Genomic DNA, 27,497 nt, shown 5'->3' on the forward strand with positions numbered 1-27,497 from the left:
TGATTATATCGTCAGATAGTGATGAACATATCACTGCAGATATAGTGTTATAATATGTGACACACAGCCTCAAAATGTTGATAATGATGCCGAGGAACAGTGCATAATTATATGGTCAATTAGTGACGAACACGTCGATTCAAATATTACTCATATCATGACAGACTCGGATGAAACATTGTTCACAATTAGAAAATTAAATAATTTAGTTTACCGAGTAAGGTGAGAATTTCGTTTTCTTTGTTTTCGTATAGAAAGCCAAAAGTAAACAAGCATCGCTTGAAAAACGTAACTAAGCGCTTGCGGTCTTTGGATACAACGGCTACACTGCTGCTCGAGACTCGGAGTCGAGAGGCGAGACTAGAGACGAGACTCGAGAGGATTTTTCCAGTTTGCTTAGGACAGGTGTGAAGTGTGGGGTGTATGTAGTTGACTAGGATTCGTTTTACTTGGTGTTTTTTTCCACATCGCCGTTGTGTATGGATAACTAAGGTATTTTCCGTTTACTTTGCATTTCGTTTTGCATTAGAACTATTGTTACTCATTCAAAAAGGTACTTTTGATTGCCCAACGCCATTATCGTCTATAGCTAATGGTGTCTTACTTATTGCTGAGTGCAAAGTGTCAAGTTGTATGGCTGTGTGAAAATTAACACTATAGTATCCGTGCCAAATAGTGTATACCTATAATTTTCCAAATTAATACGTACATACTTCCATAGTTTCTGGCCATCTTGGAGTTGTGTGACTATAAGTTATTTTGGCATTGTTCTTAACAATGCTCGGTCTGTATCTGTCCATAAGCCTCATGATAAAATGGAAGGTGGATCATGGATGTCTTTGAAAAGCTGTGGTTACGTTGACGGTTGTGAAAAGTTTTGAAATTTTGCTTTGAGACATATTAGGCAAGTTGAAGTTGTTACTTGAATGTTATTGTACGAGACCATTCAGCTGGAAAATTGAAACTTAAGTTAAATGAAAATTATGTTGGCTTTATACGTTGGAGAACGTAGGAAAATTACAACGTCAGTTTAGTTAATCTGAAATGACATGTATACTGTATTTGGTTTTATTTCAGGATAAATAATTGTAAACAGACAGGAATCAATCCAAGAGAGTTACTTGCTTCATAGTACAAATAATGACCACTGTCGTATTGTTTTGCTTAGTAATAGCTACAAGTGCCTTTTATAAGCACGAATTGTCATTCATAAGTTTATATATTCGAAGGCGTTCACTAGTTGATCTCTTTAGTGCATTAGTGTGAGTAATGTGTGAAACTGAAGTTTCCATTGATTTAACTGGAGTGTATTCTTGGACTGAACACATTTTACTCATGATTTGAGTTTCAGCAGGTTAGCACTCCGATTTTGTGTTGATAGAAATTCCTATTAATATAAAAAAAAGTTTTGTATTTGAGAAATGTTACAAGTTTTCTCTAGTATCCAACTCGTGAATGGACTTACAATTATTTTCGTGCAGTTCTCGACCCATGCTGATCCTAAGAGTTAGATAAACTCGAGGATAATTGAAGTTATGAAAACTACTCTTTTCCAGCGTTGTTCGTATATTCCGTTGTTATACAAATTGACGATTGAATATTTCATGTTTGCCGTAGTTATGTAAACTGAGTTCTAAATATTGCACAGCATTTTATTTCATTACGCTAAAAAGTTGAAATAATCGTTGATAAATCTGGGTACATTTACGATTAAAAACGTCATTAAGAAAATCTAAAGGAAATTGACACTGCCTACCATTTTACCAGAATGCCAGTTGTGTGAAGATAATGAATTATTAGGATAAATTCAAGGTTGAATTTACCCAATCATTAACAGAGTCTTTATTTTATCAGCCGTCGTAAGATTATTAACACCATTGTTTTACCAGCTGTTTAAAATATTTTTCATTTTTATTACACGACACAAGAGATTGCGAACCAGCACTGAAATAAATGTTTGTAAATTGAAGGATGTAGTTGTTCATCTTTTAGTAGGGTTGTGCCTAGTTGAATAATTTTGCTCCGTCCTTTACTGCATTCAAGCAGACTACAGTTTGTGGATCCGTAGGGGGGATAGTGCCGTCAGCGCACCTCACGCGGTGCACTGTAGGCATAACTCAAGGCTCTTTTCAGTGCCCCTTCGGATCCCAGCTGCGACTGTTTTAATTCTTTTTAATATAATATCCGTTCATATCCTCTATCATCCATCTTGCTTTCCACCCTCTCCTAACAAGTGTTCCAGTATTGTCAATTTCAGCGCCGAATGACCTCCAAGGTTCCAGCCTTGGCTTAAATTTTACGTCTCATTTTACATTTAAACTTAATTTAGTGGTCATAATTGACCCAACGCTATTTTGCTTATGGAGTTCGCTAAATACAATTTCTGTGTAATTGAAGACATATCCATAATTATTTGTACCGAATCCTTTTTCTCTAATAAGAAATACAGTTTATTGTTATTATTATTCTGTTAAAAAGAATGGCAGAATTAAGTGAGTTGATTAAATTTATATATTGTTTTTTCCATTTTCCTTACATTTCGCTTCTCAGGCTCAGCGATGTTTCTGACTAACTGGCCAATATTCATATTGGGAATTTTCAAAAATTATAAGGTAATCTTTTATTAGAACAGGATCTCAGGTCCAGGACAAGCAAGGGTCGTCACCAGTGCCGTTATTATTCCGTAGGCGTAGTTTAGTTCCGGGCCGGGGCCGGAACTGAACCCCGTCTGCATATTTGAGATCTGTGTTAAGATTCGGCTTATAGGAGAAATTAGGACCAATCAGCTTGAAGCAATGACGTCATTATCCTAGCATTCATTCTTACTGTGTGTACGATAATTATCTGCTAGTCACGTATATTTTCTCTATCGATAAATTATAATCTAATATGTATACTATCCTTTTTCCGTTCGGGTTATTCATTAATTACTTTTATCGTCTAAATAGCTCTTAATTTTTAACAAAATTCAAGTTTAATTAATGATGAAAACCGAATAAGTGGAACACTTTTATATGTTTGTATGATTCCTTAATCTGCCTTCTTGAACATGATTCTTATTTGCAAATAAACAATTCGTTCATGCGGTCTGGAGCCGCTTATTTAAGAACAGTCTATCATTCCTCTCTTAGCAATGGATGGCAAGGAAAAGCCATCAAATTTCGAGAAATTCAAGAATATAGACAATCAACCAGTGACAGTAGCGACATTATGGAATTAATGACATATATAACAATAAAAGAACAAGTCAAGGAATGGCTGGAAGAGTGCTCGAAGGGTATGCAAATTTCGTTTAATGCCTTTTCCCTTTACCCTTATCAAGTTGCAAGATGGATCTACCCATAGATATAGAGAAGAGATATTGTACAGACAAGTCCAATTGTTATGCGGTGATTCCGAGAGATAGCAACGGCCTCGACTGCAGAGACCATCAACAACAAAGCCACTTCAGGCACCCAGTGCTGGGCAACAACTTTGTTTCACTCAGAAACAGGATCACACGAGAATCGGGGATCATATTTCATAAGATAGTGACATTTTTCATTCATGAATCTTTATAACTGTCGAAACAACCTCAGGTAAACGTGCGTTAGATATTAGTCAACTCGCAGTCCACTACACACCTGCTTTTCGAGCAAATAAGATAAAATAATGAATGTTGTGATAAGCCTATTTGACATTAAATTCATGCAGCTTCATAAAATAGTATGTAGGGTTACTTTCATCATATAACCACGATTAAGAGTGACCATTTTCCCTACTACTAGTACTACAATGTATGTACAGTCTCCTTAAAAGTATCCTTTACCCCGTCCCTTATGTTTTCACGAAAATGGTCTGGTAACTCTGCAATTAAGCCTGTTTGTCTTGTAACGACAGGCGTGAATGGCCTAGCTCTTTATACCAATGTTCATTCTTTCTAATCGCCAGTGTAGACATTATGTTAATGATATACGAATAATCGTTCACATTACTAGTGAAATGAGTTGTTAAATAAATAGAAAAATAGTATAGTAACAGAGTAACAAAAAAGGCAATGGTAAAAAATCATATTCATTCGTGATTAATCATAATCGTCAACCTTCGTTCCATTCAGGTGTGGCTGCTGCAGGGGTTTGCTGGAATCCTACTTTTGTCCATGGTAGATCATTATTAGGTGTCAATTTCAGAACATAATTAATTGAATGGAAATACGCTTTGGATTTACACAATCCATCTATTTATAAAGTAATGAGATTATAAACCGCAAATTTGAAGACCTATATATATAATTTCAAAAAGGTAATTATGATAGCCATTGACAGGCTATGAGACGGCAGGCTTTGGGGAAAATTAACAGACAACCAGATGTATAAAGGAGCCAATATATCCGACGTAGCACTCATATTTTTCTTTTTTTATTCGAGCCACGTCTCACCAGAGTAGCCTACCGTAGATGGAAATTTCTCAGGTCATCCGATTAACAACACTTTTAAGCACCTTGATGGTCTTTATATCAGTGGTAGAAATGGTTGCACACCGATAAATTCAGTACTTTTAGATGTTATGAGCGAGAGACTAAACTATGGTTGGGTTTATTTTTTGTCAATTTCGTTGGTATTATTAAACAATACTGAATTGGCCTTTTATAATACCTTGATAATGACAACAGGAACTCGACCAGATTATTGTTGTATAACCATGTGGTTGTTATATCAATAAGATAAGTCCGATATCGCTGTGTCTTCGTGGACGGCGACACAGCGATATCGGTGAGGGTGTGAAACAAGTTATTGAAGTCAAGCCAACTGTTTCAAATATCTCGTTCAGTTTTTAAAATTTCCCTCCACATGTGCCCTAACAAAACATCAAGAAGAAATCGTTAATCGTATTTTAATTTTTATGAAAGTAAACTCCTTGATGATCATTCGCAGAATAGTAAGGTGAGTTCATGACGACAGTGGTAGTCCGAGAATTCATCGGTTGTCAAAAACCCACTTGACAACGGAATTACCCTCGGGAATGTAATTAAGTGCTTTGTAAGGTATTTCACTTTTAATACTGAATATTTGTATGGATAAAATTAGCAATTTGACCTTGCAACTAGATGCATCTTAGATGGGTAGATACTTACAGTATTCGTCAGGTTTTGATTTTTTCTTTCCGTTTAATTAACTTAAATGACTCAATTTCCCCCCCCCCCCCCCTCATTCGAGCTGGTCCTTGGTCATAATCATTGATAGAACATGAAACACCCAAGGTTTTTGGAATTATATGATTGAGTTTTCTTGATTAAAATCAGCTGGATTCATCAATGAATTTATAGCAAATATCTGAAAACTATGTAGTACTACAAATTTTGTGATGTTCAATGTTTATTCACAATCGATTTCGTATTAGCCTCGGTTTTAGGACTCAAGCGATACAGATTGATTGAAGCTATGTCTTTTTTTTTCTAATTTCCATTTTCATAACATTCCTTACATTGAAAAAAGAAACCTACAACTTTACTGAGTATAACTCGTTTACTTGTGAGTATTAATATACTATTTTACATAAAACTTGAGTACTTTTCGGCCCTAACTGTGGCCCCTTTAGAGATGTGAAGGTTGTCAGACTGGGTCCAGACCGATAGTGACCACTCACACTTGGTACAATGTTTAATCCCAATGACTATCAAATCAGGATATCAGAACGACGACAGGAGGGGATTAACAACTCTTAAAAGAGGTGGAAACCAAGACAGCAGCCATCACATAAATGACAGCTCAACAAGAAGTTCCAGTAGACTGCTGGGCCTTGACCCAGTCTGACAACCTTCATATCTCTTGAGAAAGAGCCACAGTTACTGCCAGAAAGTATTCGATTTTAAGTAAAACACCATGTAAGTAGTACTTACAAGTATACAAGTTATACTCAGTAATCTTGTGGGTTTCTTTTTCCATCTTCAGAAGGGAACTGAAACAAGTTTTTGTTTGGTTCAGTCCTTAAATTTATGGTCAAGATTTAGTGAAATCACTATGGAAATAAATCTTTTTATTTCTTTTTATACAACGTTGAATTGTAAAAAATGAAAATATGTAAAACAAGATCGCATTTGAATCATTAATACTTTGCACCCAGCTACTGACAATGTTCCCCCAGACATTTTCGATCGGGTTCAAGTCGCACGCTTTCCCCGGCCAAGGAGAGAGAACAATGTCAGGCTGTTCAGCAAACCAATGCTCACACAATCCTCGCAGTATGGATGGAACAGTTATCCTAAAAGAAATAATATAATTTACTAACAATGTTGTTAGAACAATGTGGAAGGAGAAAAATTAGTGTTTTCAATATAAATAACAAAATTATGAGGTTTGAGTAGTAAAGGAGAAGGAGACTTAGAATAAGTGGCAAGAGAGACCTTACAACAATTTCACTGGCTTTATTTGGCCACTTTAGATTCATCAAGGAATGCAAATCAATAATGCTGATGTAAGATTCTTTTGCAGTTATAAAACCAATAATTCCAAGACGAAGGACTGAAACTACTTTATGACCAATATCAGCAATGAGGTGATACCGTAGCAGTTGTCAAGAAAGGAAGTTCATATATGAAATACTAAAAATGAAAATAAAAAAATGCACATACCTGCATGAAAATTATCTACTCAGGATAGGGATGAGCATAAGCGTGAACGGAAGGAACCATCATCAACTTCTCCGAAATTTCGAAATACTACTCAGCACTGAACATTCCATTGATCTCAGCCAATTCACCAACACTATGCAGGTATATCGACCCCCTAAACGTTACAGGTGATATGACCACTTTTGGCCACTTGATAAATATTCTGGCTGTAGTATCTAGTATTATCACGCCTCCAGCAATGCAGACAACCATGCGCGTTAAAAGCGACTCTTTTCGTCACTGAAAATTAGTCTGGCTGACAACCATGCGTGTTAGAAGCGAAGGTCTTTTCGTCACTGAGAATTACTGTGCCCCAGAAGTCTAATTCCTCCTGCAAATAACGTCGAGCAAATTCCAACCGTGCCGCCTCATGCCGATCCTCGATCTTTTGTTCACCGCCTGAGTCGTCCTATGGTGGATACCGTCTGCGTGGATCCTGTTTCTTATAGTTTCAACCGAAGCACGTAAGTTCAGTATGTCCCTTCTATGCATCTCTACTTCTGTAGTCACCCTATCTTCTTCTGGGGTCGTTTTTCTTGTCCCACCAGCTCTTGGCCTGACGCTGAGGTTTCCAGACTCCTCGTATCTTTGGCACCTAACTGTTGGCAATGAAATCCCAATTCTCTTCCAATAGGTTTGTAAGACATGCCAATCTCTCTCATGCCTAAAATTCTGCTCCTAATGCTGATTCTTTGTTGATTACGATCCATTATCAATTCCAGCCACTAAACCGCCACCAAAGAGAATGACTTAATGGAATAACAGTTGTTACACAATACTTACCAGCCCTGCCTCTCTCTCTCTCTCTCTCTCTCTCTCTCTCTCTCTCTCTCTCTCTCTCTCTCTCTCTCTCTCTTTAAGTTAAACAACTTTAATTGAGTCTCTTGTCATTCTCAAGGTATGTAAAAGGTCTATATAATATTGTCTAATAATGCCAACGAAATTCACAGAAAATAAACCAGACCATAGTTCAGTCTCTCACTCATCATATCTAAGTACTGAATTTATCGATGTGCAACCATATCTACCACTGATATAAAGACCATCAAGGTGCTTAAGGTGTATTGTTATTCGGATGACATGAGAAATTTTCATCTATGGTAGACTACTGTTACGACCTTATTTACGGCCGTAATTTCAAGGGTTCTTGTCTTTACTCAGAATTTGCGGTCAGTAAAAATGCAACACAGCAATTTAGGAACAAAAGAACAAACACCTCAACAAAAGTTACAATATTTATTTCCACAAAAAAAAAAAGGTAATGGTTGGCAAAAATCAAAATCAAAATGAATATATAAAACAAGGGAAAACCAACCTTAAGATCTTTAAAAGATCACCTAAAACTAAATTAAACCCTAAACCAAGAAATAGGAAATAATAAATATGAAACTTTTCAGGCAGGTACCTTCCAAATAACTGGCCAGACAACTAACCTAAGAAAATAAGTAAGGCAGAAGGAAGCAAGAGAAAATAAGAGGGGAAACTTAAAATTATTTCTACCTAACACATACAAACTAACTTAAGTTAATAAACAATACATTACAAAAATAACCTTACAAATTGATTGAAAGGAATAATCACGAAAGGCTTAGTGAATCATCTTCTCAGGTCATACAAGATCCAGAAGACCGTACTGCAAACAAGGCGTGCAAATCTACAGGTACCCAGCGATCCACGATCGTCTTAATAGTTATAAAAACATCTCATACCTGTAGAAAGCCGCCCTACTTGTCTCCACGAGTTCCAAGAACTCACTGACGCTGATGCAGAGGTCAACCGGGTCAAGCTGCAATGCCTACAGGCAACCCAAAATACCACGGGAACACCGAGGGTGGTAGCCTCCGAGATCCGGGACGTCAACGGATCTCGCACGCCACAAACTGCAACGTTCTCAGTAGATATAGGCCAACTCGTTCGGAATCCTTCCGAAGAACGAGGGAAGGGGCGTGGCTGACGAATGCCGCGGGTGACAAACACCAGCGACCACACACAAGGCAGCGAAGGATTAAAGAAGCCGTGATCCAAATCTCCGTACAAAATTGTTGAAGTGACCATAAATAAAGTGGCGAAGCGTCAGGATGTGAGGAGGAAACTCGAACTAACTCTGTCACGAATCACCACCCTTACGATCAAGCCTTCCACTCGAGTCAACACAGCTCATAGGAGAGAAAAACAACGATCGTTAATACGGCACTTCAATGTTCACTAATACCGAGAAGGCGGTAAACAAAGCAAAACTGCGAAGTCATATGACTCCCTTACAGAGTTCATCGAACTAATAAACGATACTAACTTGTTAAAAAAAAAAACAACCTAAAATAAGATCAAAGGTTGGACAAACTATTAACAAATTATAATTAACAAATTAGTTAATTTACTTTTAATCTAATACCTTTCTCCCCTACAAAAAAAATTTAATCAAATAGAGTAAATTTTTTATACAACCTAAAGAATCAATTAAAATCTTAAAATAGCATCAATCTTAAAAGTAAAGATAACCTTAATGGTAAACATGCATAGAATTATCTAATAAAGCACACACAATTGTGCATTACACATTCTGAAATAAAAAGGTCGCATTAAATATACCTCAATTAAAACATACCAATATATAAACAGTCTTAATTAAATACAAAGCCTGGAAATAAAATAAAAATTAATCGAACATAATTCTAAAGCGAAGAACAAAATGTACTAAATCACAGAAAATGATAAAGTTCTGAAATTCCAAAAGTTCTTGCTAAAAATTAAAGATATAAATGGCACAAAGACCCACCTATCAGCTAATAAGAAACTATTACTAATATAGAACTGAATATTTCTTACCCTAATATTTAAACTAAAAACAACACTGGCAAAAAAAACAGAATTATCATATAAATAACGAAACAACGAACAACGTCGGAACAAACCATAAAGTTAGCACTTGCTTTCACTCTAAATGAACACAAAGAGAAACGAGCAGGGCGAAAGAGGCAGGGAAAGACCAAACCAAAATTTAACACTTTACATCCTAGACAAGGTGTCCGGGATCTTATTATCAGATCCTTTAATATGTTTAATTACTAAGTTGAGCTCTTGCAGCTGCAAGGCCCAACGTAAAATCCTTTGGTTAGACCCTTTCATCCGTTCAATAAACACTAACGGATTATGATCCGTCCATACCTCCACTGGAAGAGAAAGATAGTTAAGTATGGTTTAAAATGAGATATGGTACGGATCAGGGCGAGAGCCTCTTTCTCAATAGTTGAATACTTACGCTCTGCCGTTAACAAACTTTTTGCTGTAGTAGGATATGGGTACACTTCCTCGTCCTCACCCTTTTGAAAGAGAACGCCTCCAATGCCTACATCGCTAGCGTCAACAGCAATTATAAAGGGAGCTTGAAAATTTGGAGAAATCAAAATAGGTTTAGACATAAGAATAGTCTTAATTTTAATGAATGCTTCTTCACACTCTCTAGTCCAAATAAATTTCCTATTTTTTAGCAAAAGATCATTCAAGGGGACGAGCAATGTCAGAAAAGTCCTAACGAACCTCCTATAGTATCCGTCATACTAGCACCCTTCGAACTTCTCGGACATTGCACGGTCTCTTTAGATTAGTTATAGCCTCGACATTAGCCTGTTTCGGGGCTATATGACCCAGACCAACCTCATGACCCAGATACACAACTGTGGCCTTACCAAATTCGCATTTAGCGAGGTTAATGACTAAGCCCGCAGCACGGAGAGCTTCAAAAACTTTACTCAACCTGAGTAAATGAGTTTTCCAATCATTACTGTGAACAACAAGATCATCTATGTAGATCTCGTACCTTCTAACCCCACAGACCACACGGTTAATTAATCTTTGAAAAGTACAAGCAGCATTCCTCATCCCAAAAGGCATGACCTTGCATTCATACAAGCCGAATGGGGTGACAAATGCTGAAATTTCTCTTGCTCGATCCGACAAAGGAACTTGCCAGTAGCCCTTGAGCAAATCCAACTTTGTAATATACTTTGCTGAACCAATGCGGTCTATGCAGTCGTCAATTCTTGGAAGAGGAAAGGAATCATTTTTGAGTATGGGTACTTAACTTACGATAGTCCACACACATCCGATACTGTCCATCGGATTTCTTCACCAATACTATAGGGAGCTCCAAGGACTAACAGAAGGTGTATTAAATCATGCTCAGCATATATTCTATTTCCTTATTGACTATATCCATTTTAGTGGGATTTAGTCTATAAGACTTTGTTTAATGGTGAAGCTTCTCCTACCACCACATCATGTTCAATTAAACTGGTCAATCCGGGAGAATCTCTAACCAAATCTGAAAAAGAACTAATTAAGCCTTCCATTTCCCTTCTTTGATTTAGATCAAGATGCTTCAGATGCTCATCTAACCCATTCAAACATTGCACATTCTTGGATAGAGCATCTGAAGGTACTTGATTAATTATTTCCTCAGACCCATCAGGACGCCAAGCACCTCTGCACCAAAGACGTTCATACCCTGTTCCAAAGGATCATCTATAGACATAAGGTTTCAGTCTGTAATGAAAAATTCGACACTTTGTTTGGTCCGGGAGTTCTATTCATAATTAAGATCGGATACCTTCCTCAACACCTTCCAAGCCCCTTATCCTTGGTTCAAGGGAAGTTATCCGAATCAGTACCCAACACCAAAACTAATTCCCCAGGCTCAAACGACCGTGCTCGAGTTTTCTTGTCATAATTAATCTCATAGCAGCTGAGAGCTAGCTAAATTTTCTCTAGCAAAACTTCCAGGCGATAGAAAGTTTCCTCTAAGATTATCAACAAATTCACCCACGTTCGTCTCCTTTATTTGATCAGATTCCAAAACCTCATATAAAATTTCTAAAGGGCCCCGTATTTTATGTCCAAAGACTAATTCAAAAGGAGCCACGCTCGTGGATGAATTTGGATGACTTCTAAGAGCAAAGAGAGCAAAAGGAAGACCCTTATCCCATTCCTCTCCATGCTCATAACAAAATCTTCTTAAATTGATTTAAGAGTTTGATGGAATCTTTCACCACTCCCTGACTCTCTGGATGGTAAGGAACACTAGTAGTGTGCAGAATGGCCAGATCTGCACACTTACTTCGAAATTCCTTACTAGTAAATTAGTCCACAATCAGTTTGTATCTTACGAGGATTCCATACCTCGAAAAGAAAATTACCAAACTGGTCAAATACAGCCTTAGATGTGACTTTCTTCATGGGAATGGCTTCAGGAAATCGTGATGCCCGATCCATCACAGTCAGTAAATAGATAAAACCTGTTTTAGTTTTGAGGCAGAGGCCTACTATATCAACTACCAGCTCATTAAAGGTTCGCCAATAGCTGGTATGGGATATAAAGGTGCTTTTACAATTGTCTGATTAGGTTTACCTACCACTTGGCACACTGGACATTCTTTCACATATTGTTTTACTGACGATTTCATTCCTGGCCACCAAAAACATTTAGCCAACCTACGGAACGTCTTCCAGACACCAAAATGACCAGAGAATGAATCGTCATGAGATAAATTTAATATTTGTCTCTGAAATTGAGAAGGCACCACTATTTGCTCAATACGGGACATTTGGGGATCAGTAGCAACCAGGGGACGACTCACCCTATATATGCCCCTTTTTACCCAGAATCGAGGCTTCGTCAAGTCAGAAGTATCACCTAAATCAAAATTAAACTCTCTCTTCGGGCTTCAATAAAAGCTGCTCGATCCCAATCGGGAATACATTATCATACTTACTACACTACTTACTACAGACCCGGGTCTTCCTACATCTACGTCTACCTCTAAACTACTTAAATTTAATTTAAATCATCATTATTTAATAAGTCTGCAGCCCTTGCGGCAGCTCTAGTGGTAACCGCCACTGGACACTTATTGATTGACAATATTGGGAATAATTCCTGGCCATCACTATTAATCATATCATTTCCTAAAATGCCATCAATACCAGCTATAGGAAGACTCTCGACAACGGCCAACTCGGTCTTTCCATAATACCCAGGGATGACAACATTACCTCTACTAAAGGAGCTGAAACTATTGTGTTCGGGAAACCTCCCAGACAATAAAGTTCCCTGAATACTTCACCAAACCTTTTAAAACTGCTTTCCAGCACTAACGACCGAGCAGACCCTGTATCTCTCAAAAACCTAACATCAATAATGACGGAATTATAAATTACTTACCAGGCCATATGTATTTATCATATTTTAGTCATTCCTGTGGATTATTATTTCCATCTCCGGGCGTACTATTACCACCACTACCACTATTTATTATTGGTAATTTTACGTAGGAGATGCACTTGGCATTAAAGCCACAGGATTATTCCTTTGAAGATAATTTGTTCTGGCGTGACACTGAGCTTGGAAATGACCGGGTTTATACACCAGAAACAAGTCTTCATATTACTATTTCTCGTTCCAGAACTACCTCCATTGGAAAATACACGAGTACTAGGTTTACTCGTGAATTTTCCATTCTTATTAACAGGGAAATTATTCTGAACCACAGAATTCTTAGGCTTATTATTATCACCTCTTACTCCTTTATGAAAATTCGCTGACTTTACTACATTATTACCTATATCCTTGCTGGCGAAATTGCCTGAAACCTGTCTATGGGTCAAGACAAATTCGTCAGCCACTTGAGCTGCCTTACTTAAATTAGTGACCTTTACTTCTTCCAAATAAATTCTTAGTTCTTTGGAGCAAGATTTCTTAAACTCCTCCAAAAGCATGAGTTCTCTCAAGGAAGAAAAAGTGACAACTTGACGACTTTTCAACCAGTCGTCAAACTGTTCCTCCTTGAACCTGGCAAATTCTACATACGATAAGGAAGGATGTTTATTAAAATTCTAAACTTTAACCTGTATGCCTCAGGGACCAAATCATAGGCTTTTAAAATTAGTGCCTTTACCTTGTGATAATCCCTGGCTATCCTTCTTCCAAGGCATTATATACCCGGATTGCCTTGGCCTACCAGTTTACACTGAATCAGCACTGTCACATCTCTGGTGGCCAAGACAACCGAGCTGACACCCTCTCAAAGGCCTTGAAGAATTCAGGAACATTCCTTTCATCAAAAAAATGGGGACCAATTTTAATGCAGCCCCAATATTAAACCTATCGGGATGACTACCTCGTGGGGTGCTAAATTGGTTAGGAGCCCCCTGTAACCTAGCCATTTCCAAATTAAGGTTGGCCATCTCTATTCTCATGCCTCCTCACCCTCTCGTTCTCTGCATGCTCCAATTTCAACAAACTCTAGTTTTTTTTACAATTAAATCATATTCCTGAATTTCCTTTGATTCAGAATTTACAGGCCATTGTAGGCACTGCTGGCCCTAAATTCTCTTCAGTCAAGAAAGGGTTTGTAGTTATATTTCCTCTTTGCACCAAAATTGGCTGGTCCTTCATAAATGAGTCCAGTCTGAGGAGGATCATCAAATAGATGAAAAACCTGCACCTCCACTAATACCATTATCATCTACAACTAGCCTATCATCATTCCTAATTCACTACCTCTATCACTAATATTTTCCCCAACTAACCCTCCAGCCTCAGCCAAACCTTGCATAACACTGTTCTTTACCATTATTAGTAACTTCCTCTTTGTATCAGTCATTTTGAACGGAATACCTAACCACCTAGCACAACTAACAAGATACTCCTTACCTAGTATGGGTAAATGCCTAATACAGTCGGCAGACCCTAAGAACTCTGCAAGGACTAAAACTCCAAAGTCTTCCAAATTATCCATAGTGGTAGGAGAGAAAGGTATTTCCAAAACAAATACTATAACCCCCACTGAGGAGCGTTCTAAAGTCCAACTACTGTGTACAACGCCTGAGCGCAAATCCTGTCACGGTCGCCAGATTGTTACGACCTTATTTACGGCCGTAATTTCAAGGGTTCTTGTCTTTACTCAGAATTTGCGGTCAGTAAAAATGCAACACAGCAATTTAGGAACAAAGAACCAAACAAACCCTCAACAAAAGTTACAATATTTATTTCCACAAAAAAAAAAGGTAATGGTTGGCCAAAAATCAAAATCAAAATGAATATATAAAACAAGGAAAACCAACCATTTAGATCTTTAAAAGATCACCTCCAAAACAAATATTAAACCCTAAACCAAGAAATAGGAAATAATAAATATGAAACTTCAGGCAGGTACCTTCAAATAACTGGCCAGACAAAACTAACCTAAGAAAATAAGTAATGGCAGAAGGAAGCAAGAGTAAAATAAGAGGGAAACTTAAAATTATTTCTACCTAACACATACAAAACTAAACTTAAGTTAATAAACAATACCATTACAAAAATAACCTTACAAATTGATTGAAAGGAATAATCACGAAAAGGCTTAGTGAATCATCTTCTCAGGTCATACAAGATCCAGAGACCCGTACTGCAAACAAGGGCGTGCAAATCTACAGGTACCCACGATCACGATCGTCTTAATAGTTATAAAAAACATCTCATACCTGTAGAAAGCCGCCCTACGTTGTCTCCACGAGTTCCAAGAACTCACTGACGCTGATGCAGAAGGTCAACCGGGTCAAGCTGCAATGCCAATACATGGCAACCCAAAATACCACGGGAACACCGAGGTGGTAGCCTCCGAGATCCGGGACGTCAACGGATCTCGCACGCCACAAACTGCAACGTTCTCAGTAGATATAGGCCAACTCGTTCGGAATCCTTCCGAAGAACGAGGGAAGGGGCGTGGCTGACGAATGCCGCGGGTGACAAACACCAGCGACCACACACAAGGCAGCGAAGGATTAAAGAAGCCGTGATCCAAATCTCCGTACAAAATTGTTGAAGTGACCATAAATAAAGTGGCGAAGCGTCAGGATGTGAGGAGGAACTCGAACTAACTCTGTCACGAATCACCACCCTTACGATCAAGCCTTCCACTCGAGTCAACACAGCTCATAGGGAGAGAAAAACAACGATCGTTAATACGGCACTCAATGGTTCCACTAATGACCGGGGGTAGAATGGCGGTAAACAAAGCAAAACTGGGCGAAGTCATATGACTCCCTTACAGAGTTCATCGAACTAATAAACGATACTAACTTGTTAAAAAAAAAACTTAACCTAAAATAAGATCAAAAGGTTGGACAACTATTAACAAATTATAATTAACAAATTATTAATTTACTTTAATCTAATAACTACTCAAATAGAAAAAAAATATGAGTGCTACATTGGATATATTGGTTCCTTTATACATTTGGTTGTCTGTTAATTTTCCCCAAAGCCTTCTGTCCCTTAGCCTGTCAATGGCTATCACAATTGTCTTTATGAAATTATATTTGTTGGTCTTGAAATTTGCGGTTTATAATCTCATTACTTTATAAATAGATGAATTGTGCAAATCCAAAGCATATTTCCATTCAAAAAAAATTATTTCCGAAATTTACACCAAATAATGATATACCATGAACAAAAGTTGGATTCCAGCAAACGCCTGCAGCAGCTACACTTGAGTGAAACGAAGGTTGACGATTATGGTTAATAAGGACTGAATATGAGTTTTACCATTGTTATTTTTATTACTTTGTTACTATACTACTTTTCTATTTATTTAATAATGCATTTCACTGGTAATATCGTCCACAGTAGTGATTACAAAATATGAGCATTTGTATCCAATAGCTCGACCATTCAAATCTGTTGTTACAAGACAAACAGGCTTCATTGCTGTGTATTGAAGTCTCTATGAATATAGATAACTACTTATTGGAGAGTAGCATTGGAAGTCTCTTTTTAACCCTCTTACGCCGGAGCCCTAAAAATCCAAAACGTCTCCCGTATGCCGGCCTGGTTTGGAGTGAGCGCGGAAGTGGGGAAAAAATAATTTTTTTCAAAAAATTACAGCGCGCGTACTTTTGAAGATTAAGAGTTCATTTTTCTTTTGGCTCCTTTTTTGTCATGCCTGAAGTTTAGAATGCAACCATCAGAAATGAAAAATAATATTATTATCATATGTAAATAATGCGATATATGGTAGCGAAAAAAAAAAAATTCATACATAATTGTATTCAAATCACGCTGTGCAGAAAACGGTCAAAGCTAACTAGTTACTTATTTTTGCGTTGTAGTTGTACACTACATTGCAATCATTTTGATATATAATACATTGTAAAACAATAAAAGCAACACCGGAAAAATATTATCACAAAATGATGTACGAATTCGTAACGCTGCGGACGCAAAAAAAATATTTTTTGTTTTTTTCAAAATTCACCGTAATTCTAAATAATGTTCTAGAGACTTCCAATTTGTTTCAAAATTAAGACAAATGATTGAATATTACGTTATACTGTTAAGAGTTTTAGATTAGAATTGCAGATTTCGACCATTTCGGACGAGTTAAATTTGACCGCCATGTCGAAATTTTAATATATATATCATATGCACATATTTCGAAGATGGAAAAAGCTACAACCTTCAATTATTTTTTTATTGTTATTCTTCATGAATTTGCGCACATTTTGATATATGAAACTCTATAAAAAGGCTAATAGGTGAAAAGGCAAATCATTAGGATAATGCCATGTACGTATTTCGGAGGACTGCGGCCGCGAATCGGCGCGCGGAGTGAGGTAAATATATTTTTCAAAAATTTCACCATAAATCACAATATTGTTTAGAGACTTCAAATTTGTTTCAAAATGAAGAAAATGACGGAATATTACTAGGCCTTAAGAGTTTTAGCTTACAATTGCGTTTTTTGTTTTTTCAACTATTTCGGTAGAGTCAAATTTGACCGGAACGTGGTTTTTTTTTCTATTTATCGATTTGATTTATGCAAATATTTCGAAAAAGAGAAAAGCTACAACCTTCAATCATTTTTAGTTGTATTCTACATGAAATTGCGCACATTTTTCATATATTAAAACAAATTTATGTAACAGCTAATTTAAATGGTGCAAAACATTTCGACAATCGCACAAAAAAATTCTGATTTTTTCGGAAGAGTTACGCGCGAACGTAATTTTTTTTTTTCATAAATTCACCATAAATCGAAATATTGTGCTAGAGGACTTCCAAGTCGTTGCAAAATGAAGGTAAATGATTGAATATTACTAGAATATAAGAGTTTTAGCTTACAATTGCGTTTTTCGACCATTTCGGTAGAGTCAAAGCTGACCGAAAGTTGAAATCTTTTGCACTTAACGTTATTTATATGAAAATATTTCAAAACTGATAAAAGCTACAACCATGGTTTTTTTTTGTTGTATTGTGCATGAAATTGCGCACATTTCCATATATAAAACTTTATGTAACGGCAAAATTTAAAAGGGTGCAAACATTAGGACAATCGCACGAAAAAATGTATCGGAAGAGTTATCGCACGAACGTAAGGAAAAAGTTTTTTCATAAATTCACCATAAATCGAAATATTGTGCTAGAGACGTCCAATTTGTTGCAAAATGAAGGCAAATGATTGAATATTACTATAATATAAGAATTTTAGCTTACAATTGCGTTTCTCGACCATTTCTGTAGAGTCAAAGTTGACCGAAGGTTGAAATTTTTGCACTTATCGTTATTTATATGAAAATATTTCAAAATTGATAAAAGCTACAATCATGAGTATTTTTTAGTTGTATTGTGCATGAAATTGCGCACATTTCATATATAATACTTCATGTAAAGGATAATTTAAAAATGGTGCAATAATTATGTCAAAGTGACGAAATAATTTCCGAGATGTGTCACTGATACTTTTTAGTGCGATAAGAAAGAAATTCGCGCTTGCGCGCCTGCGTAGCGATTGTAAACAAAACAACGCCTTGATCCGTGAACTCCCAGCATCCCCCAAGGCGCGTGATACAAAAGTTTTCGGCTGGTAGGCCTATAAGTATTTTTCCGCGAATTTTTAAAAAAACTTTTTTGAGCCGACGTATGATACGTCCAATCGGCATACGGGAGACATTTTGACTCGACGTTTAATACGTCCAATCGGCGTAAGAGGGATATAGACAACTACTTACTAGAGAGTAGCATTGAAGTCTCTTTGAATATAGATAACTACTTACTGAGGAGCAGCATTGAAGACTCCAGGAATATAGATAACTACTTACTGGAGAGCAGCATTGAAGTCTCCAGGAATAGGGATACCTACTTACTGGAGAGCAGCATTGAAGTCTCCAGTAATAGGCATAACAATCTACTGGAGAGCAGCATTGAAGTCTCCAGGAATAGGGATAACTACTTACTGGAGAGTAGCATTGAAGTCTCCAGGAGTATGGATAACTACTTTCAGGAGAGCAGCATTAAAGTCTCCATGAATATGGATAAATACTTACTGGAGAGTAGCATTGAAGTCTCCAGTAATATGGATAACTACTTATTGGAGAGTAGTATTGAAGTCTCAAGGAATAGGGATAACTACTTACTGGAGAGTAGCATTGAAGTCTCCTGGAATAGGGATAACTAATTACTGGAGGGTAGCATTGAAGTCTCCAGGAATATGGATAACTACTTACTGGAGAGCAGCATTGAAGTCTCCAGGAATAGGGATAACAACTTACTGGAGAGTAGCATTGGAGTCTCCAGGAGTATGGATAACTACTTTCAGGAGAGCAGCATTAAAGTCTCCATGAATATGGATAAATACTTACTGGAGAGTAGCATTGAAGTCTCGAGGAATAGGGATAACTACTTACTGGAGAATAGCATTGAAGTCTGCAGAAATATGGATAACTACTTACTGGAGAGCAGCATTGAAGTCTGCAGGAATATGGATAATACTATGGAGAGCAGCATTGAAGTCTGCAGGAATATGGATAACTACTTACTGGAGAGCAGCATTGAAGTCTCCAGGAATATGGATAACTACTTAAAGTAGAGTAGCATTGAAGTCTCCAGGAATATAGATAACTACTTTCCATATTCCTGTAGACTTCAATGCTCCTCTCCAGTAAGTAGTTATCCATATTCCTTGAGACTTCAATGCTGCCCTCCATTAAGTACTCTTCGAGCACTCTCCCAGCCATTCCTTGACCTGTTGTTTTGTTGTTATATATGTCATTAATTCAATTATGTCGCTACTGTCACTAGTTTGAATGTCTACGTATATTCTTGAATTTCTCGAAATTTGATGGCTTTTCCTTGCCACCCATTGCTAAGAGAGGAATGATAGACTGCTCTTTAATAAACGGCTCTAGACTGTATGAATGAATTGTTTATTTACAAATGAGAATCATGTTCAAGAAGGGCGGTTTAATGAATCATACGAACATATAAAAGTGTTCTACTTCCTCGGTTTTCATCATTAATTAAACTTGAATTTTGTTAAAAATTAAGAGCTATTTAGACGATAAAAGTAATAAATAACCCGAACGAAAAAACGGATAGTATACATATTAGAATATAATTTATCAATAGAGAAAATATACGTGACTAGCAGATAATTATCGTACACACAGTAAGAATGAATGCTAGGATAATGACGTCAATGCCTCAAGCTAATTTCGAACGCTAAGTCTTAACACACATCACAATATGCAGCCGGGGTTCAGTTCCGGGCTGGGGTCGACCCCGGCTCGGAACTGAACTACGCCTAAGGAATAATACCGGCACTGACGACAACCCCTGCTTGTCCTGAACTTGAGATCCTGTTCTAATAAAAGATTACCTTCAGCATTAATAATTTTTGAAAATTTCCAATATGAATACTGGCCAGTTACTCAGAAACATCGCTGAGACTGAGAAGCGAATTGTAAGGAAAATAGATTTTTTTTTTTAAATCAACTAGCTTAATTCTGCCATTCTTTTTAACAGCATTTGCATAAAAGAGGGTCTTCTACCAAAATATATTATTATTATTATTATTATTATTATTATTATTATTATATTACTTATTATTATTATTATTATTATTATGATTATTTTATTTTCTATTATTTTTTTATTTTCTTTACAGACGAGGTCGTTCGTCTTTTCAGTACCTCCATAAAGACAATTCGATACAACTCGGTGTTTTTCGATAGATTGACCCATTCATAAATGACCATTGCATTCAAACAAGGAGGAAGCTTGATAGCTTCTTCTATTGTCGGCATTGTGCCTAACGAAACATTTATTTCCTTTCAGAACGCTAAATTCCGATTACAGAATTTGTAAATACGATGCTTTATCACAGAACTATAGAATTGTCTAAAGAAAAAGTAAGTCGATTAGTAGGTCTGTTATTGCGAAAGTACTATTTTTTTCAAGTAATCAGTGGCTAAATTAGAATAACTAAAATAAGTAAGTACATTATCATTAGACATTCAGAATCTCGGAATCCGTGGGTTACGGGTAATATAACGGTAGACTTGAGGTAGCATGACTGGCGAGCTTGGTTGCTAGTAAAGCAACCTTTACAGATTACTGTATGAATCGTAAGCTTAACGTTTGTTCTTGTTATAACGAAGCTTGTATACAATATAGTCTCTGGTGAATGCCTATTCATGTATCCCAAATAGGACAGTGTTTATGCAGATCTTTGAAGTAGTATTCAGTTTTTAATCTTGGATCATTTTCATCAGAATGGCTTGGGTTGCATCGAATACCTACTTTAGAGATGTACGAAACCAATTGACCGGACTTTCACTTATCATCAAACTGTTGAAATTGCAGCGCGATAGGACAGGAGTGTCAACCACTGAACATGCAGATCGGTAAGTTTATGAATTATGAACATTTAATTTTTTATTTGGTTTGATAATCTTGGACAAAGAGGTTATCATAATGACATCACAAACCCATCGATGACTAAAAGGTCGTTCAAAGTGCCAACACATTTATATTATGCTTAAGCAATTTGCCATTACCAGTTACGCTACTGACGTTTCTATATACTACGTAGGTATAATTCTAATATATTAACCTTTTGTGGATGGGGAGGGGGGTGGGGGGTGGACAGGGATGTGTTCAAACTGCATCTGCACCAAAGCGCACCTTTCACTTTTTGATCGCTCTGTGTAGTGTGTCACATGCTACAGTGATGAATTTGGTGTCATTTAAAGCTGAAGGGTTGAACTTTTAACGATATTTAAAAAACGCCAAATATTTTCTAAATGTTATGCCAAGACTTAATTAATTACTCCTACCACATTTCGTTACATTTAAAAAAGGTTACGATAAATCTGGAAAATCGATATAAAAATCTGTTTACATAGCATAAAATTTTCATATTTCCTTTCATTGATACGAAATTGTTATCTGAGCCACGTGTGATACAACCTATTTAATTAATTAAGTGGCCTAAGTATGCCAAGCGGAATGACGGCTTATGCCACTTTGAAAAAAATCGCAACTAGTCAGAAAATCTAATCCATGGAGACGAGCATTCATGTGCACCATATTCAAATTTCATTGCAATGACACTTTTTACAACGATGGTGAACTACTTGTAAAAAAAAAAAAACTTTATTTGACATCTATAGTCGTCAATAGATTCCGATCGTTTTAAAAATAGTTATCAAAAATGGCTGACAACAATAATCATCATCGGAATCATAAGAGGTTGAAAAATGGATGAAGTCCATAAGTGTCATCAGAACCTGCAAGGGTCAATTAAATTGCACAAACGTGGCTATGGTCACAACCTGATTTTTGGCCGTTATCTTTTGAACAGATAATTCTACAAAAATGCTATACACCTGGACTGGCATCTGGAGGTAACTGTTGTTCATTGCTCCGAGCAACCAAACGGTTCTATGTTCCCCCTGTAACTCAGCTATATAGTATCTTTGCAATTCAAATGCAATTTAATGTACAACCAACGCACTTAGCTCATCCACTATGAGCAACAAACTTTTGCTCTTAATCATGGACTTTAATTCAACCTGAGTAGAGTAGAGAAATTCCAAATGCTACTTTATTTCTCCCTGGGATACTTTTGGGGGTTAGATTCAACCAATTCTGTAGTACATACTTATAATTAGGTGCTTGTTTCATAGGTCTCTTTGGTGTTATGAACAACTGGTCAAGCCACATCCATGACAACACAGCATGAAGTTTAAATTATGAACCTATTAATGGTAATGAGCAGTATGGGTTTTGTACCGTATATACCCTATATAACAGATACCTTTATTTTTTTCGTTTCTAATCAGTTACAAGAAACCTCCAAATGTTCAATTAATGTAGTTGGGATACATTAGTTTGTGATTCACCTTTTCAGTATTTCAGTCAAAGATGGGTTTTCTCAGCTTAAATAAAAAGAAAGTACGTATTAAGTGATTAAGGCAATAACCAGCTTTGTTGGGAGCTCGGAGGTTTGTTATTGCTATACACGTTTGTAAGAATGTAGCTAATTTCATAACACCATCTTATAGTAATTTTATTTGGAAGAATAACTGATTAGGCTTTTGTACCTGATTAAGCCTTTTGATAAGACATATTTAACGACACAATTCAAAAATCTTCTGCCAAGAATGGTAGCATCGAGCTAAGACCTACAAATGACATTCAGGCTGCCTTTTTAGGATAGTCAACGTTTATTATTTAGTATCTGCATTGGTTAATTAATTTTGCAATATGATTTGTACTGGAATATTTTTTCACATCCTATTTGGTGTCTTTGAAGGTATAGTGGTATGTATATAAGTATAAATAGGTGAACTATATAAAAATCAGCTCAGAAAACTATATCATTTCATATTCTAGTAAGTTTTACTTTCTGTATGGAGATTTTTTTCCCTTACAGGTTCTTAACTACTAGTACTTTCTGAGTGAAACGAATGACTGCAGTCTAGCAAATTCGAAGTGTTGTGATGTTGTACAAAGCAGGTATGTGAGATGATTCTCGTATTTTCCAAAAACAGAAGAACAAGCTTAAATTATGGGAAGACGATAAAATTACAACTGCAGGAATATGAGCAAAAAATAGGCGACCATCAAAACGGCTTGGAAATAAAATCTCATAGATACTGGCCCAGCTTGGGAGCAGGCTTTGGTTCCACAATACAAAGTACAAAAATGGTCAGAGAAGTGGCATTTCACTTTTGGTCACATTACAAGTTGCACCATCTTCCACCTACGCTAAACTTCTGGTGTCTCTCCACAATATCAGATGAGGCAAACTTAACAGGGTTGTCTTTCCCTTTTGTTGTGTTACAAAGATGGATCCAATGTTAAACTAAAAATCAAAATGTGCAATTTAAAGTTTGGACTGAGGCTTTTGACAAAATTTAACTAGGAAATATCATTATTGTGAACTCTGTGTTCTGAGGCTAATTTAATTTTGCTTCCTTTTCCCCAGTATCTATGGGTGGTATTTAACAAGTAGAATGAGAAAGTAGGGTGGCAAGAGCAGCAATTTTGCTTAATGATTGAGCCAACCAGAGTACAACTTAAGGAAGTTTTACGACTGATCACATGGTTATTAGACATTGTTGGTGGCAATACAAGTACGTGTAGAATGCCATCAGATGTGAAAATCTCAAAATGGCCATATTCAGGTTATGGCCATGCTGAAGTTGCGATAATAATAATAATAGTACTGTAATTGATAATAATAATACTTATTTTCCTGACTGGAATGGATAATATTAAACTTATTTTTCTGACTGAAATTGATGCAATCGGAAGCTTTTTCTTTATAACATTTACTGCAGCTGTAACTCAAGTTCAGTGCCATGTCCCTAATAAAACACTATTGACAAACCTGACATCTGAGCCCCTCAGTAATAGGGTCCAGATGCAGAATGCTTAGGATCTAGTTATGATGATTCCTTTCTTGTCATATTAAGTAGAGGAAGGCATCTTCAAGTTTGTGATGTAGTATTCAACATTTTTCCCTTTTCAGAAATTCTACAAATGACAAGTGGAATCTTAGGACATCTAATCAAATGCTTCAAGATTCTACCATGGCTGACTTTCTTCAATCCCATTTTTTTTTAATTTATTCAGATACATACCAGCTATCAGGTAATTAAATAGTATGGATCAAAATATCTTTAATTTCTCATCAGCTTAATTAATAGCAGTTATCACTTAGTTTTATATACTTCACAGGTTTTGCTTAAATTTTACATGAGTTTAATAGCTGCTATTACATTGCTATTTTTCTCTGGCATGATACATAATTTTCACTTCAATCTTGCACCAATGAAATGTGTTAAAAGGATAGTTCAGTATATTTTGGGACATGTATTGGCTATGTACCTTGTTGGTTTGTTTTCAGCCAGCAGGTGGATGTATTATCAGTATTCTTAAGTTTTACTCTCTGCCATCAGGTGGCTGTATGCTTCAGGGTACATAATTCATTATCTAAATATCTTAGTCATTTTAATAGCTACACCAATATTGAGCACATTTTGTATCATGAGGCTACAGAACATTTTCCCTTGAGAATTTTAGGTCAGTGTCATTTGTTGCTCCTAATATTGCTGTAATATCAACAAGTCCAGTAAACTTAATCTTACTTGTATACCATATCAGGATTTGTACTGTCATTTGTTTGACATATTCTTTAGTCATTTTTTAATGGTTAGGTAATTTATTGTTCCCTGTATAGGTTTTACTTTGTTCACATGCTCAGTAATTCAATACTGTAATTATTTGGAAACCATGATTTTTGTCCAAGTTGATGCTTGGTTAATAGTAGGAAATCTTGAAATTTTAGTTTTTATGGAGACCACACTAGCTTTTGTGAAATTCTCACTATCTGTTAGCTAGTAGGTTATTAATAATGAATAGGTTTTACTGAGGTTTTATCAATATTTCTTTGAGGTAGAGATGATCAAGTTATTTAGAACCTGCATAAGCTAGTTAAAAATTCTTGGCTCCATTTACACATGAAGATGATATTGTTAAACTACAATAAAGTTTTGTACATACTTACCTGGCAGATATATACTTAGCTATAGTCTCCGACGTTCCCGACAGAATTTCAAATCTCGCGGCACACGCGACAGGTAGGTCAGGTGGTCTACCTTACCCGCCGCTGGGTGGCGGATGTACGAACCACTCCCGTTTGCTTGTCAGATTTTTCTCTTCCACCTGTCTCCTGAGGGGAGGCTGGGTGGGCCATTAATTCGTAAATATATTCGCCAGGTACAAGTATGTACAAAACTTAATTGTAGTTTAACAATATCATTTTTGTACATGAACTTCCCTGACAGATATATACTTAGCTGATTGGCACCCTTGGTGGAGGGTAAGAGACAGCTAAATAATACAGGTAAGACGGGCAAAAAACAACTAATGTTGTGAGGATATAAAAACCTTGGGTTCTCACCTTTCAGGATGAAGACTTCATAGATACTGTCTCTGAGTCTGCATTGCCTGGGAGAGCTACAGCTAGAACGTGACCTGATGCTGAAAGACTACACAATCCTAAGATATGTCAAAACTATGAAATATATGGTAAATGTGCATACTTAGATGGATATGGGTGGGGATGATTGCAGAGATCTGCATCCAAAAATATGTAAAAACCTAAAAGAAGGAAAAGGATGTAAGTTCGACAAAAAAATGCAAATATATGCACCCTGTAGCCATGAATCATAATCAAATAAATAACCAACCAAGTAATAAAATCCAAAATAAGAAAGAAACAAATAAAGAGAGAAATCAAGAATATCAGGTAAGAGAGAAAAGCAAACCACAATGAGATATGCAGAGGTGTCAGCAAAAAATTTCCAAAGCATCAGCTCGAAATTCTACTCAAGAGATAATAACTGTATTTATTATGCAAGAGGATATTGCAGAAACGGAGAAAATGCAGATTCAGACACAAAATGAATAATAATTATGATGAAGGAAGATCAAATATTAGGAAAAGTTGGATTTTTTAATGTCAGAATTTCTGGAAATGAAAAAAAAGAACAACATACCAGAACAGGAAAGAGACATGGGAAAATCCTTATTACTACCAGTATTAAATAAAGGAGGGAAAACATGCAAACCATCATAGTGATGAATGCGCAGGGTTTAGTTACGAGTAACTCAAAAAGAAAAATAGAGTACTTAGAAGAACTAACCCAAAATGAAAAGAAAATAGATATAATGAATATAAGTGAAACCTGGTATTCCAGGAGACTGGGAATGATGATCAAATAAAAGGGTTCCAAACTTATAGATCAGATAGAAAAAATAGGAATCAAGGGGGAACCGCAATATATGGGAAAGACAAAAAACGGAAAAAGGATATGAGAAATATAGTAACTCAGAATGTGAACTAATAGCGGTAGAATTTGAATCTGAAAAATTGATGAACATAGTAATATATAGACCTCCTAATACTAAAGAGTTTGACTTAATAATTGAAAAATTGGATGATATATGTAGAAATCACAAGGACTGGACTATTCTCCTATCTGGTGACTTCAACTTTGCCTTTCGTAGAATGGAAAGAACGAATAGGAGATTGTGGGTTGTACTTATACATATAAAAAAAGAGAGTAATAGTAGTGCAGAAGATAAGAGGCAATTTGAAAAGATATTAGATATGCTACTAGAATACAACATTCAACAAATAAATCACCTGCCAACAAGAAAGGAAAATACTTTAGACCTAGTATTTGTGAACGAGATGTTAATATGTTAAAGAAATAATAGTTTATAATTGCGAAATATTTCAGACCATAATGTCATAGAATTAACAGTTCATTCCAAAGCAAGTGAAAATAGAGATAAGCAAGAAATGAAAAAGTGGGAAGGATATGGAAAATACAACTTCTACAGTAAAATATAAAATGGTCAGAAATTAATGAAGAATTAAACAAAGATTGGGATAACATTTTCGTAAGTGATGACATAAGGGTAAATACGGAGATATTATATAAAATATTGGAGAAA

The 27,497-nt window shown here is 36.3% G+C and overlaps 1 long non-coding RNA gene across 2 annotated transcripts; it reads left to right on the forward strand.

Moving 5' to 3' along the window:
* The first annotated feature begins 340 nt into the window (after positions 1-340).
* LOC135198358 (uncharacterized) lies at positions 341-25,699 on the forward strand. Of its 2 annotated transcripts, XR_010310768.1 has the most exons (4): positions 341-492; positions 21,236-21,367; positions 23,401-23,483; positions 24,502-25,699. It is a non-coding gene; the product is annotated as an uncharacterized LOC135198358 (long non-coding RNA). The 2 variants fall into 2 exon arrangements; XR_010310767.1 differs by lacking the exon at positions 21,236-21,367.
* The last annotated feature ends 1,798 nt before the right edge of the window (positions 25,700-27,497 follow it).

This window comes from Macrobrachium nipponense, chromosome 22 (genome assembly GCF_015104395.2).
Source record: "Macrobrachium nipponense isolate FS-2020 chromosome 22, ASM1510439v2, whole genome shotgun sequence".
NCBI classification, from domain to species: Eukaryota; Metazoa; Arthropoda; class Malacostraca; order Decapoda; family Palaemonidae; genus Macrobrachium; species Macrobrachium nipponense.